Source organism: Hemitrygon akajei, chromosome 3, assembly GCF_048418815.1.
Source record: "Hemitrygon akajei chromosome 3, sHemAka1.3, whole genome shotgun sequence".
In the NCBI taxonomy this organism is placed as follows: domain Eukaryota; kingdom Metazoa; phylum Chordata; class Chondrichthyes; order Myliobatiformes; family Dasyatidae; genus Hemitrygon; species Hemitrygon akajei.
This window is the reverse complement of record NC_133126.1, coordinates 47,799,521-47,812,568: the sequence shown is the minus strand read 5'-3', so window position 1 is coordinate 47,812,568 and position 13,048 is coordinate 47,799,521.

The window sequence follows — 13,048 nt, the reverse complement described above, 5'->3', positions numbered from 1 at the left end:
GGTGAGAAATGGACTGTAGCTCCTTCTTCCATTTCCCCTTTAGCCATCATCTGCTGACACACCCATGTTGGGCAGCATGGTACTATAAGGCACAACGCATTACGTTACCAGTGACCCAGGTTCAATTCCCACCACTGCCTGTAAGGGGTTTGTACATTCTCCCTGTGGCCATGTGGGTTTCCTCCAGGTGCTCCGGTTTCCTCCCAAAGACCTACTGGTCAGTTGGTAGGTAAATTGGTCATTGTAAATTGTCCATGATTAGGCTGGGATTAAATTGGGGGATTTCTGGGCACTCCAGCCTGAGGGGCTGGAAGGGCCTACTCCACACTGTATCTCAATAAATAAATAAAATTAATATTTCTCTGTTAGCAATAACGTAATGAACACCTTTCTGCAGATCTCTAGCTTTCTTTGGCAAGCAATTATTTTTAACAAGTAGAGTGACATGCGCTTTCTTCCCATCTAAGTGAATCCTTCCCAGTTTGAAGGAATTATGGAAGATAAGGGCTATGGCATTTTAAATGCCATCATCTCAAACCAAGTATGCCTTCTGACTTAAACATTCCAGAGTCTGAAATGTCTTGAACAGGTTGCCACCACTCCCATTCTTGGCAATCACTGGGAAATCTGATAAGGACACAGTAATAAGCAGCTGAACTGAAAAGCACTTAGAAACCTACGTCACTTTAAGGTTTCAAGCATGTCACACGCCACTCCCTTCTTCTACCTCACCTGAGAATTCACATTCCTAGGGGGAGTTTGGGACAGACAAGAAATACCAACTCAAAAACACGTTTAGAAAATAACACTGCAGTTATGATTCTCTTTAAGGTCACGATGAGGAATAGAACAAGTATGAATTGATATCTCGCACTGAAGCTCTTTTCAACAACTTCTATATATAGATCTATAAAATGGTAAATTATTCGAATGCAATTCACAGGAGTATTAACAGGAGAATTTTAGCACCGAGTTATGAAATAAATCATTCAGTCAAAGGAGCAATAGCCTGGAGCTTTAAGTGTCATGGAGAAAAGAAGAAAAGGGGTAGGACATTTAGAACAGAGATGCGGAAAAACTTTTTCACCCAGAGAGCGGTTGATATGTGGAATGCTCTGCCCCAGAAGGTAGTGGAAGCCAAGTCTCTGGATGCTTTCAAGAGAGAGTTAGATAGAGCTCTTATAGGTAGCGGGGTCAAGGGATATGGGGAGAGGGCAGGAACGGGGTACTGATTGGGTATGATCAGCCATGATCACAGTGAATGGCAGTGCTGGCTAGAAGGGCCGAATGGCCTACTCCTGCACCTACTGTCTATTGTCTATTGTCTAAAAGCGAGATGGAGAGGTAAAGTACTGAGAAGGAATTCCAAAGCTTAGGTCTTGGCAGCTTAGGGATGGAAACTAAAAAGAGAACAGGGAGCGGTGATCCAGAGATTTTAAAGCAAGGACAGAAATCTGAGGATGCAGCATTGACTAAGTGAGACCCAGTATTACTTAGACTTGCAAGGTTGATGGAGCTGGAAGCAAGTTAAGACTAAGGACATTGAGTTTAGCATTATCTTAACTTTATAGAAGCTAAACAGTGTGAAGCCATCCAGGACTGGAATAACTAATTTGAGAGATAATGGAAGTATATGAATATTTTTTATGGTAGATAAGCTGGAGGATGCATGGAACTGCCTGATGTAAATGATAAGGAAGTAGGCATTATTGTGTTTTTTCAACTATTTCTAATTGCCCCGATCAGAGATATTTGGAAAGGGTAATGATGCCTTCAGGCAGCATGGTTTTGTGGGCAAGGCCAAAGTATCGGCTCCAGTTTCCCCTGCAGAATGACTGAGGGATCTCAGGAGCTTAGCGGGCTAGTGCGGCTGTCGGGACAGGGGGCTGAGAGGACGATGTGATCAGCGTGACCATGAGGCGGGCACAGGCCAAGCGCAGCACAATCCAGCTCAATGGTTTTAGCATTTCCAGTACTTAATTGTAGCAGATTTCTACAGTGCTGGATGTTGGACAAACTGAATGCAAATTGGAAACCATGGAAAGTTTGGGGTGGCTGTGGTGATTATACAACTGTGGGCAATCAGCATACAGATGGAAATTAATTCTTTTTTTACAACGGTATGGAGAATAGGAAGGGTCAATGATAGATTTTTGGATAACAACGAGTGGTAACTATAGTATGTGGGAATAGGAAGAGAATTCACTGCACACTTTTCTCTGGACATTACCAGATCGATTAGAATGGAACCAGTCGTGTGGGATCCCACTCAGCCAGGCAGTGCTGGCGAGACATTGAAGAGAGACGTCTGCGAAAACATATAAAAGAATGATTCTGGATATATTTACCTTAGTAATATACAGTATACATATGTGTTTGCTGTCATAAGTGACTTCAATAACAGGGTTTTTGAACAAAGAAATTAAGTGTTCTTTGAGCAAACTAATAAAAATTTGGAAGCTGGAAGTTGACACTACTTAATATGTAACTAAGAGTGCTTTGTTAGAAGAACACTTTGTTCAGTTTTGTGAGAAAAAGTGAAAATTGTTTCAGATGTTTTTATCACTTCTTATTTTTGAATTCTTTAAAAATACTCTTTCCAACCACATTTGAAACTGGCAGCAGCAAATATCAAAGCAAGACGTGTTGCTTTATATGGTAATAGATGTTATTACTCATAAATGTTGAATAAATTTAATATTTTGCAGTGTTCAGCCAGTTACATTGAACCTGAATGCAACTCGCAAGACTTTCATGAGTTGAAAAACATGTCTGCAGACGGGATTGCAATTTTTTTCCATAATTTAACACCATTGGTAAACACTACAAGGTGTTTGCATTTAATTTACATCTTGGAGTAAAATTGCTAATCCAATGTAATGTTGAAAATCATGCAGCATTTGTAGAATCAATGTTAAAAAAATCCCTGGAGTGAACCTCACATTTACGATTGTAAACATTTATTCTTTGTTTTTACAGAGGGTTCAGCATGGCTGTTAATTGATGGTCTCGTCAGTAATGGAGAGTCAAATCACAGTACACTTGAATTATCCAAATGAGAGTAGTTTGTTTTCTTTTCCCATTGAAAACACACTTGATTCAAAGTTTATGGATATGATTGATTATAAGTGAGAAAAGCCAGACAGCAGTTCTGTATATCGAACTGCACAAAGATTATCCTTGAAGATACAATTAAACTGTAACATCAACAGATTTATAAAATTTATTCAACACTAAAGAAGTTGCCAAGACCCATTAAGGGTGAAAAATAATCTCTTACAAAAAGATCTGGATTTCAGGGTAACATTTATTAATAGTATATATAAATTTGTTTTTACAACTGATGAACTGCAGAGGGCAATATCCACACATAAAATAAACAATAAATTATTGCTAAATCAATTTAATTTTAAAAAATCTACTGCTTGCTAACATAAAGCAGCAATCTAACACTTCCCCCCGAACCAGTTCATAGGACCATAGGATCAAAAGACATAGGAACAGAATTAGCCATTTGGCCCATCAAGTCTGCTCTGTCATACTATCATGGCTGATTTTTTTTATCCCTCTCAACCCCATTCTCCTGCCTTCTCCAATAACTTTTGACACCCCGACTAATCAAGAACCAATCAACCTCAACGTTAAATATACCCAATGACTTTGCCTCCTTAGCCATCTGAGGCAATGAATTCCACAAACTCACTACCCTCTGACCAAAGAAATCCCTCCTCGTCTCTGTTCGTCACGTCCTTGTATTCTGAGGTTGTTCTCTCTGGTCCTAGACTCACCCACTATAGCAAACGTTCTCTCTATGATCACTCTATCTGGGCCTTTCAGTATTTGGTAGGTTTCAATGAGATCCTCCTCATTCTTCTAAATTCTAAAACATCAGTGAGTACAAGCCCAGAGCCATCAAATGCTCCTCATATGTTAACCCTTTCACCCCTGGAGTAGTTCTTGTAAGCCTCCTCTGGACCCAAAATTGCTCACAATAATCCTAGTATTGTTTGACCAATGCAATATAAAGCCTCAGCATTACATATTTGCTTTTATATTCTAATCCTTTCAAAATAAATGCTATCATTGCATTTACCTTCCTCACCACCAGCTCAAACTGCAAGTTAACCTTCAAGGTATTCTGCAATAGGACTCCCAAGTCTCTTTGCTCCTGTGATTTTGAATTTGCACCCATTCTGAAAGAAATATTCTATGCCTTTATTCATTCTACTATTTGCATGACCACACATTACCCTACACTATATTCCATCTGCCACTTATTTGCCAATTCTCCCACCATTTCTAAAACCTTCTGCAGACTCCCTGCTTCATCAACACTACCTGCCCCTCTACCTCTCTTTGCAGTGTTCACAAACTTTGCCAGAAAGCCATTAATTCCATCATATAATGTGAAAAAGAAGCTGTCCCAACTCACTGTTCCCTGTTGAACACCACTAGTTACTGGCAGCCAACCAGAAAAGGCCCCCTTTATTTCCACTTTTTGTCTCCTGCCAGTCAGCCAATTTTCTATCCATGCTGATATCTTTCTCATTATACCATGGGCTCTTATCTTATTAAGCAGCCTCATGACTGGCATCTTGTTGGAGGTCTTCTGAAAATCCAAGTAAACAGTATCAATTGACTCTCCTTTGGCTGTGATTTCTTCAAAGAATTCCAACAGATTTGAAATGCAAGGTTTCCCCTTAAGGAAACCATGCTGACTTTGGCCTGTTTCATGATGTGTCTCCATGTACCCCCAAAACCTCATCCTTAATAATGGACTTCAACATCTACCCAGACACTGAAGTTAAGCAAACTGGCTTATAATTTCCTATCTCAAATACCATCTATAAATTTGCTGATGATACAGCCATTGTTGGTAGAATCTCAGATGGAGACGAGAGGGCGTACAGGATCGAAATATGCCAATTAGTCACAGCAACAACCTGGCACTCAACGTCAGTAAGACGAAAGAGCTGATTGTGGACTTCAGGAAGGGTAAGGCAAAGGAACACAAACCAATCCTCATAGAGGGATCAGAAGTGGAGAGAGTGAGCAGTTTCTAGTTCTTGGGTGTCAAGATCTCTGAGGATCTAACCTGGTCCCAACATATCAATGCAGTTATAAAGAAGGCAAGACAGCAGCTACACTTCATTAGGAGTTTGAAGAGATTTGATATGACAACAAATACACTCAAAAACTTCTATAAATGCACACTGAAGAGCATTCTGACAGGCTGCATCTTTGACTGGTATAGCGGGGAAGGCTACTGCACAGGACCGAAAGAAGCTGCAAAGGGTTGTAAATTTAGTCAGCTCCATCTTGGGTACTAGCCTATAAAGTACACCGGATATCTTCAAGGAGTATTGGAGTATAAAAGTTGCATTGTTTGCTGTGTAACCAAAACTATGTAGTCAGCTTTGAGCTTGCTATTTGCTATGCATGTATCCAATTTAGTAGGAGAATGAAATCTTAAGAATGTAGAAGATAATGGTGTGTTAATGAGAGGCTAGCTAAAAGATGTAGATTATAATGGTGTGTTAATAAGAGGTAGCTAAGAGATGTAGATTAGAACATGATTAAGTCAATGGGTAGAAACAATAGTGGCGGATGTACTTGTGATACGCAACTGTAGACCGATTGGATATGCTAATGCAACTAAACCAGGAGATTGCTATAAAAAATTATATGTACAAGGATCGGTGGGCAATCAGTGACTAGCTCAATGACTGTCTCAGCTTTGATTTGCAAATTAAAGTTTAACCCTTCTTGAAGAATCTTCTGCGTCTCCTGGTCGTTTGTGGGGCACGAGAAACTATGACAAAATTGGCGACCGTGACAGGACCGGGAAGAGACCCGCGGAAAGGAAATGGCAGATTGGGGACGCTTCCCAGTCCTCTAGGGACCCCCACAAGGCTAACAGAATTAAGGGTGCACCCAAACAAAAGGTAAGTGCTTTTTGCGACAATTTGGACTAAGAATTCTGTTGGTTTTGGGGAGGCCTTGGAGTCTCATAAGTGTGGAACCACTGTCGAAGGGTCTCTCCGGTCCAAAGAATCTGGCAGAATTGGGGGTTAACAGGAGGCTCAGAGGATTGATCAAGAACACTGCAGTGAGGGTAAGTACAAATAAGCTAGTAAGAAGTTAAGTGAAGAAAAATTCCACATGGTGTTGGTAAGTGCCTATGGATACCGCTTCGTATAAAACAAAGGTCTGAACAGGCAGGGAAAGGAAAATAGAGAAAATCCTCATGGATACCGCCTTAAGAGATAAGGGTCTGAATAGACGAGGTGCAAAGAGAAAGTTCTGTGGATACCGTCTGAATAGAGGTCTGTACGGGCAGAACAGAATAGGAAACAAGGACAGTTCAATATATAGTTTAAAGCACTGGTAGATAGACGATAGACTAGGCATAGAATTAGAGTAAATAATATTATCCAGTAAACGAACTGTGAATCTCTGAAATACCTTAAAAAGAGAGAACAGCATGACAGGTAAAGGAACAGCAGTAGAGATTCTGAGCAAAAAATCCCGGTAAATAAATATGAGATTACAAAAACTTCAGAAAAATGGGAAAAGAGAACAAAAAACCTGGTCACAAAATGGCCAAGAGAAGGAATGTTTGATGTAAGCTTGTGCGAAGAAATGGAGGCACTAATTAAAAATTACAAACCAAAAGATAAATCTAAGAAAAGAGGGCAAAAAAGAGAATGAGAAATGGAAGTGCTAAAACTCTTCAGAACGGAGGGTGAAAGGCTGAGGAGGACAGGTAGAATATTGATTACAAGCGAGAAAGACACTAAGGTGCTGGAGAAACAGCCTGTTAGAGAGAAAGAAAGGTACAGTGAGAAGCTGGCTTCGGCTCCGTACCCGGATGCAAAAGAAACAGAAAAGCTCCCTCCCTATAATGAGGAAGGAACCCCTAAGCAGTGCCCCTTGCTGACGGGAACAGTAAACATGCAGGGAGAAGTACAAGTTTGGGATAATGAGGAGGAAAAAAGACAATACGAGAAGGAAAAAGTGGCGATATGGAAGGAGATACAGGCAGAAAGGATAAAGGTGGAACAGGCAAAGAGAGAAATGAAAGAAGAGATTGAACGGATGAAATACTTGAGAGAGGAAAATGAGTATGAGGAGTATCAGTTATACCATAGAAATAAACAGACTAGAAAAGAAAGTGGCTCATCAGGGCAGGAAGAGATGAGGCATTCAAGAGGAAGTGGAAAAAAGATAGGAGATGAGAGTCTTGGAGAAACACAAGAGAGAAGGGAATCAAGCACGAGTAAGGATCATGAGGAGTCCCTGCCACAGGTGTACAGACACGGACAGGAAGAAAGAGAAGGTGACTCATTGGAGGAGCAAGAGTTAAGTGGAGAGAGAGAGGATGCGAGAATTTGTGGGGAAGAGGTAGGAGGCAGAAGCCTAGAAGAGCAGAAGGAGGCAGTAGGGAAGCGACTTTCGGAAGTAGAGAGAGAGCTAGATAAGTTACTGAGAGGGGATTGCCAGAGGAGATGCGAAAAATACTCCAGGGGCCAACCAAGTATTGAATCAGGACAGAAAGGAAGGACTCCACAGGGAGACCAAGGGAAGAAGAGGACCCCAGAGATATTTGTGTGGGAGGAAGTAAAGACATACCCTGAGACAGATGGGGAGTCAGGTGAGGAGGAGAGCCAGGGCAGGTGGGAAGAAGGAGGAAGAATGATGCCATTGTTAGTTAAAGGATCAGGACAAGTTAGAAGGGCAACTGACACCAATGATGAGAGATACTGGAGCCACGTACACTTCTGTACAGCCACAGTATGCCCTTCACCTTCCCATGTCAGGAAAGTTTATTAAGACGGTAGGGTTCTCGGGGAAAACACAGTTGACACAGTGCACGGCTCTAGTGCGGTTGAGAATGGGATATAAAGGAATTGTTTTGCCGGTGCTAGTATCTAAAGGAACTCCGTTTAATTTGTTAGGCAGAGATGCCTTATTGAAACTGGAATTAAAATTAGAATGCACCAGAGATGGGCTGAGTGTGGAAAGAGCAGGGGCTCAATTGATAGTGTGAGAAGACAAGAAGGCTAATGTCTTTTGGATAGGAGACATCGCAGATCAGATTCAGGAAACCTGGGAAAAATGGAAAAAGGGCGTGCAGGCTATATTACCCAGGGCTGTAATGCCCAAATCTGAGCTACATTGTACAGTGATTTTTGACGAGACTCAGAACAGGGAGTTAGAGGAGAGATGGCACCTGGAGGCATGTACCCAACAGCACCTGGAAGGGGAGGCTGTGATAATTGGAAAGCAAGGGGCAGCTTTACAAGTTAAGTGGAACACCTTTTTAGAAAAATGGTACAGGATACCGGAGGCTGCGCCCCACGTAACGTTGTTGGTAAACAAGGGATATCAGTCTAAAGACTTAGGACCCTTAGTTAAGAGTGCTGAAACCGTAACAGTGTGGAGGAAAATCACGCCAGAGGTGTGGATATCAGAAGACTACAATTGCATTAAAATAATGGTAAGTGTAGATATGGTAGGGACAGTGAGAGAGATCGAAATAACTCCCCAACCACACATGCCATTGCTGGGAAAGGAAAGAGGCCAGCAGAAAGATAGAGGGTTAGATGAGTTGCCATCTATTCTGTGGTCACAGCATGACACGGACGTAGGGAAAATAAAAACAGCTAGTTCGGTGGAAATAAGGCTGAAAAAAGGAGCAATTCCACCCAGGAGACCACAATACCCTTTAAGATCAGAAGCAGAAGAGGGAATAGCATCAACAGTGCAGGGGTTGCTTGAAATAGGAGTGCTTAAAAGAACAAACAGTCCATGCATACCCCGTTGCTGCCGGTCTCAAAAGCAGATAAATCTAAGTGGAGATTGGTGCATGATTTGCGAGCGGTAAATGATGTGGTAGAGGACTGGCCAGCAGTAGTCCCTAACCCACACACGCTTTTGACTAATGTTCCACCAGAAGCAAGTTACTTTTCAGTGATCGATTTGTGTTCGGCTTTCTTCAGCGTTCCTCTAGCCGATCAGTGTCAGTATTTGTTTGCATTTACTTACAGAGGTGCTCAGTATACCTATACCAGAATGCTGCAAGGGTTTAAACATTCACCACACATTTTTAATCAGGTATTGAAGGCAGACCTAGAGGGCATGCCATTGGAAAGTACATTGTTACAGTATGTGGATGACCTGTTGATTTGCTCCCACAGCGAGGAACAGCGTGAGCAGCACACTATAACTCTGTTAGAGAAGCTAGCGCACGGAGGACATAAAGTATCCAAAAAGAAACTGCAATTTTGCACGCAGCAAGTGGAGTACTTAGGCAGGGTAATATCCAAGGGAGTGTAGGCGATAGCACCAGATCAGATTGAGGCAATAACTAAGGCCCCAAAACCCCAGACTGTAGGGCAGATGATGACGTTTTTGGGAATTTTCAGGGTACAGCTCAGATTGGATAGGAGAATATGCTGAGATTGTGGCACCTTTGAGAAAGATAATGAAAGAAGCAGGACATACAAATTTGAAGAACGGCTTACAGTGGAATGGAGAGGCGGAGATAGCTTTCAATACTATTAAGCAGGAATTGCAGTCAGCACCAGCATTAGCTTTGCCTGACTACGAGAAGGTTTTTCGTTTGTATGTATCCAACCAACAGGAGGGTTATGTCACAGCGGTTCTAACACAAGAGACAGGCACAGGAAAAGCAAAGCAGCCGATAGCAGACTACAGTACGAGACTAGATGAGGTGGCTCAGGGGTACCCACCCTGTTATCAGGGATTGGCGGCGCTGTACTATGCATATGAAAAGGCATCATCTGTAACCCTGGGCTATCCTGTGTTTTTTGATTATTTTTAATTACTTTTAATGTGTCTAATTTACGCATTATTTGCCTCAAAGTCTTTTCTATATTTCTAGAAGGACTTTTATCTCCTTCTTCAGCTGATCCTTCCGAGAGATTTGACTCTCCCTCCGATTCGCTATCACTTTCAGTTGCAGTGGTAGCTGGGCTTTGTAGTTCTTGTTGCTCCCGTTTGCGCATGCTCCATCCTTCGCGTTTGCGCAGCTCACAATGGTCTTTTCCTGTGGCCAATGTTGCCACAGTCTCCTGTTCCGTATCGCCGGTGATATAATGTACCTGAGACCGCAGTTCCTCGGTAAACGTGGGCCTTGTTCTTGTTCCAACTTGCGTAGTCTTCCCGGTATTAGTTTTCTTCATCTTCCTTCCTTGAGGCATAGCTTGACACAATCCGGAGTAGTTTATAAGTAACTTTTAGAAAGTATTGACTAACTTTTCTTCATTTAAACATTAATTTATTAACTTTTTACGGGAGAGCTGGGTCCCTGCGTCTCGATCCTACGTCATCACGTGATGTCCCCCAACCCTGGGCTATCCTGTGACTCTGTACACACATCACAAAGTAGCAGAATTGCTGGAAAGAGGGAAATTTGTGCTGACGCCAGCCAGGATAGCAGCGTATCAGATGCTATTGACATTTCCTGACATAACTATACAGAGATGCACTACCAGTAATATAGCCGATTTTGTCCCTTTAGACTATGAAGGAGAACCCCATGATTGTGTAGGGAAGACGATGGCATTTGCCAAATTGAGAGCAGATTTATGGTCAGAACCACTAGAGGATGCAGATAAAAAGGTTCTGTTCGTTGATGGCTCTTGTTATAGGGATCATGATGGAAATCACGCAGGGTTCTCAGTAGTGCAGCAGGATCAGTCGAGCAATAAGATTATTAGGATGGAGTCCTGTCCCCAACCGTGTTCCGCCCAACTAGCGGAAATCAAAGCCCTGACAGCTGCGTGTGAAATGATGGAAGATGAGTAAGTAGACATCTATACTGATTCAGCATATGCTCATGGAGTATGCCATTTGTTCGGAGCAGTGTGGAAGCAGAGAGGTTTTAAAAAAAGCAGTGGAGATCCCATACAACATAGTCAGCAAATTCTAGACTTAATAAAAGCCATCATGAAACCTAAATCATTGGCTATAGTAAAATGCCAGGCACATAAAAAGGGAAATGATGTAATAACAAAGGGAAATCAAGCTGCGGACGAGGCAGCCAGAGAAGCGTCTGGATGTACATCAGCTGTCATTGCCCCCCAGGTAAGCCTAGCTCCAGAACCTGTGGCAGAGGACCTAATTGAAATACAAGGTAAGGCAACTTTGGCAGAACAGACAATGTGGAGGCGAAGGGGGGCCAAGCAGAACCCCGGAAGGCTTGTGGAGCATGGAAGACGGTTTGTTGGTAGCGCCCACCCCTCTACTGACGATTCTGATTTCAGAAGCGCATGGGATTGACCACTGTGCAAGGGGGGAAGTGATAAAGAAAATAAAGAAGGATGGTTTTTGGTCACCATATTTACAGGCTTCAGTGGACTTTGTCTTGTCACAGTGTGAGGTATGCACACAGAATGCAGGGTCCGGACATCAGTTATTTGACTGGTTAGAAAGTAGACTTGGAGGATGGGGAGCATGGCTGACTAAAATGGCAATAACTGTCAGTATTGTATTGCTGAGCTGTGCGCTTGTGCTGTGCTGTTTTCTTCCTTGTCTCAAGTCTCTTGTAGTGCGTACTGCAACCAAACAATTTCCGATGCTCGTGGCAATTACTGAAGCAAGCTTAGTGGAGAAAGAAACACCGAAAATGTATTGTTACAGCCTACAACACCTGCAGGATGAACAAGAACAGAAGACAGTGTGGGAGTAGATTGTAAGGGCTTCTGAGTTTTTTTCCCTGTCTCAGGTACAAAGGGACAGGTTTTTGGCTCAGCGGCCCAGGGTAACAGGGAGAGAATACTTTGAGGTCTTGGCGTAGAAAATTATAGTTTAACCCGAGATTTGGGAATAAGTGCTTGAGTTTATTGGGGCTTTTGTGCGTGGACTCTTAGTCTTCCTTCTCTGTGTGAGACCCTAAAGGGGGGATATATTGGAGTATAAAAGTTGCATTGTTTGCTGCGTAACCAAAACTATGTAGTCAGCTTTGAGCTTACTATTTGCTATGCATGTATCCAATTTAGTAGGAGAATCTTAAGAATGTAGAAGATAATGGTGTGTTAATGAGAGGTAGCTAAGATGTAGATTAGAACATGATTAAGTCAATAGGTAGAAACAATAGTGGCGGATGTGCTTGTGATATGGAACTGTAGACCGATTGGATATGCTAATGCAACTAAACCAGGAGATTGCTATAAAAAATGCTATGTACAAAGATCGGTGGGCAATCGGCGACTAGCTCAATGACTGTCTCAGCTTTGATTTGCAAATTAAAGTTTAACACTTCTTGAAGAATCTTCTGCGTCTCCTGGTCGTTTGTGGGGCACAAGAAACCACGACAAAATCTAACCTGCACTTTCTAAACTGCTCCCCCAAAACTCCCTGTCACTGCCGTTCTGCCGTCATCCCTGCTCGTGTCCTCTTCCAATCAATTTTGGCCAAGTCCTTCCTCAAACCTCCGTAGTTCCCTTTGCTCCAGTCACTGTCAAATGCTGACCCATTTTGTTCACAGTTTTGGAGATACTGTTCCAATGATGAACTTTAATCCTATTTCTGCACCATGTTGTTAACACATGTCTCCATAAGGCTGCTGATTTCAATTTTACCTCATTTTATTAGCCTTTATCAAAGTCCTTATCTCTAGCCTTGACCGTTGCTACATCTTTGACTGTCTCCTGTTTTTTACTGCTGTCTCACAAGTTCATGCAATTACACCTGATTTACATCACATATTACTCATCAAACTTTCCATTTACTGAGCTAGTTCAGTAACTATTAAACACTCATCCTTGTTTTCAAATCTCTCCGAAGCTTTGCCCCTGCCTTAGTTCTGCAACCTCTACAAAAATTTGCATACCGATCAAGTTCTACCAACTTGACTTTAATTGCATCATTGTGCTGTACTTCGAGTTGCCTTAACTCCAAGATTGGGAAATCCTTCTCTGAATTAGAGAATTACAAGTGGTGATTGATAAGTTTGTGGCCTAAGGTAGGCGATGAGTTATACAGCTCTCGTTACATGCACATGCAGTTCAACTCTTTGAGT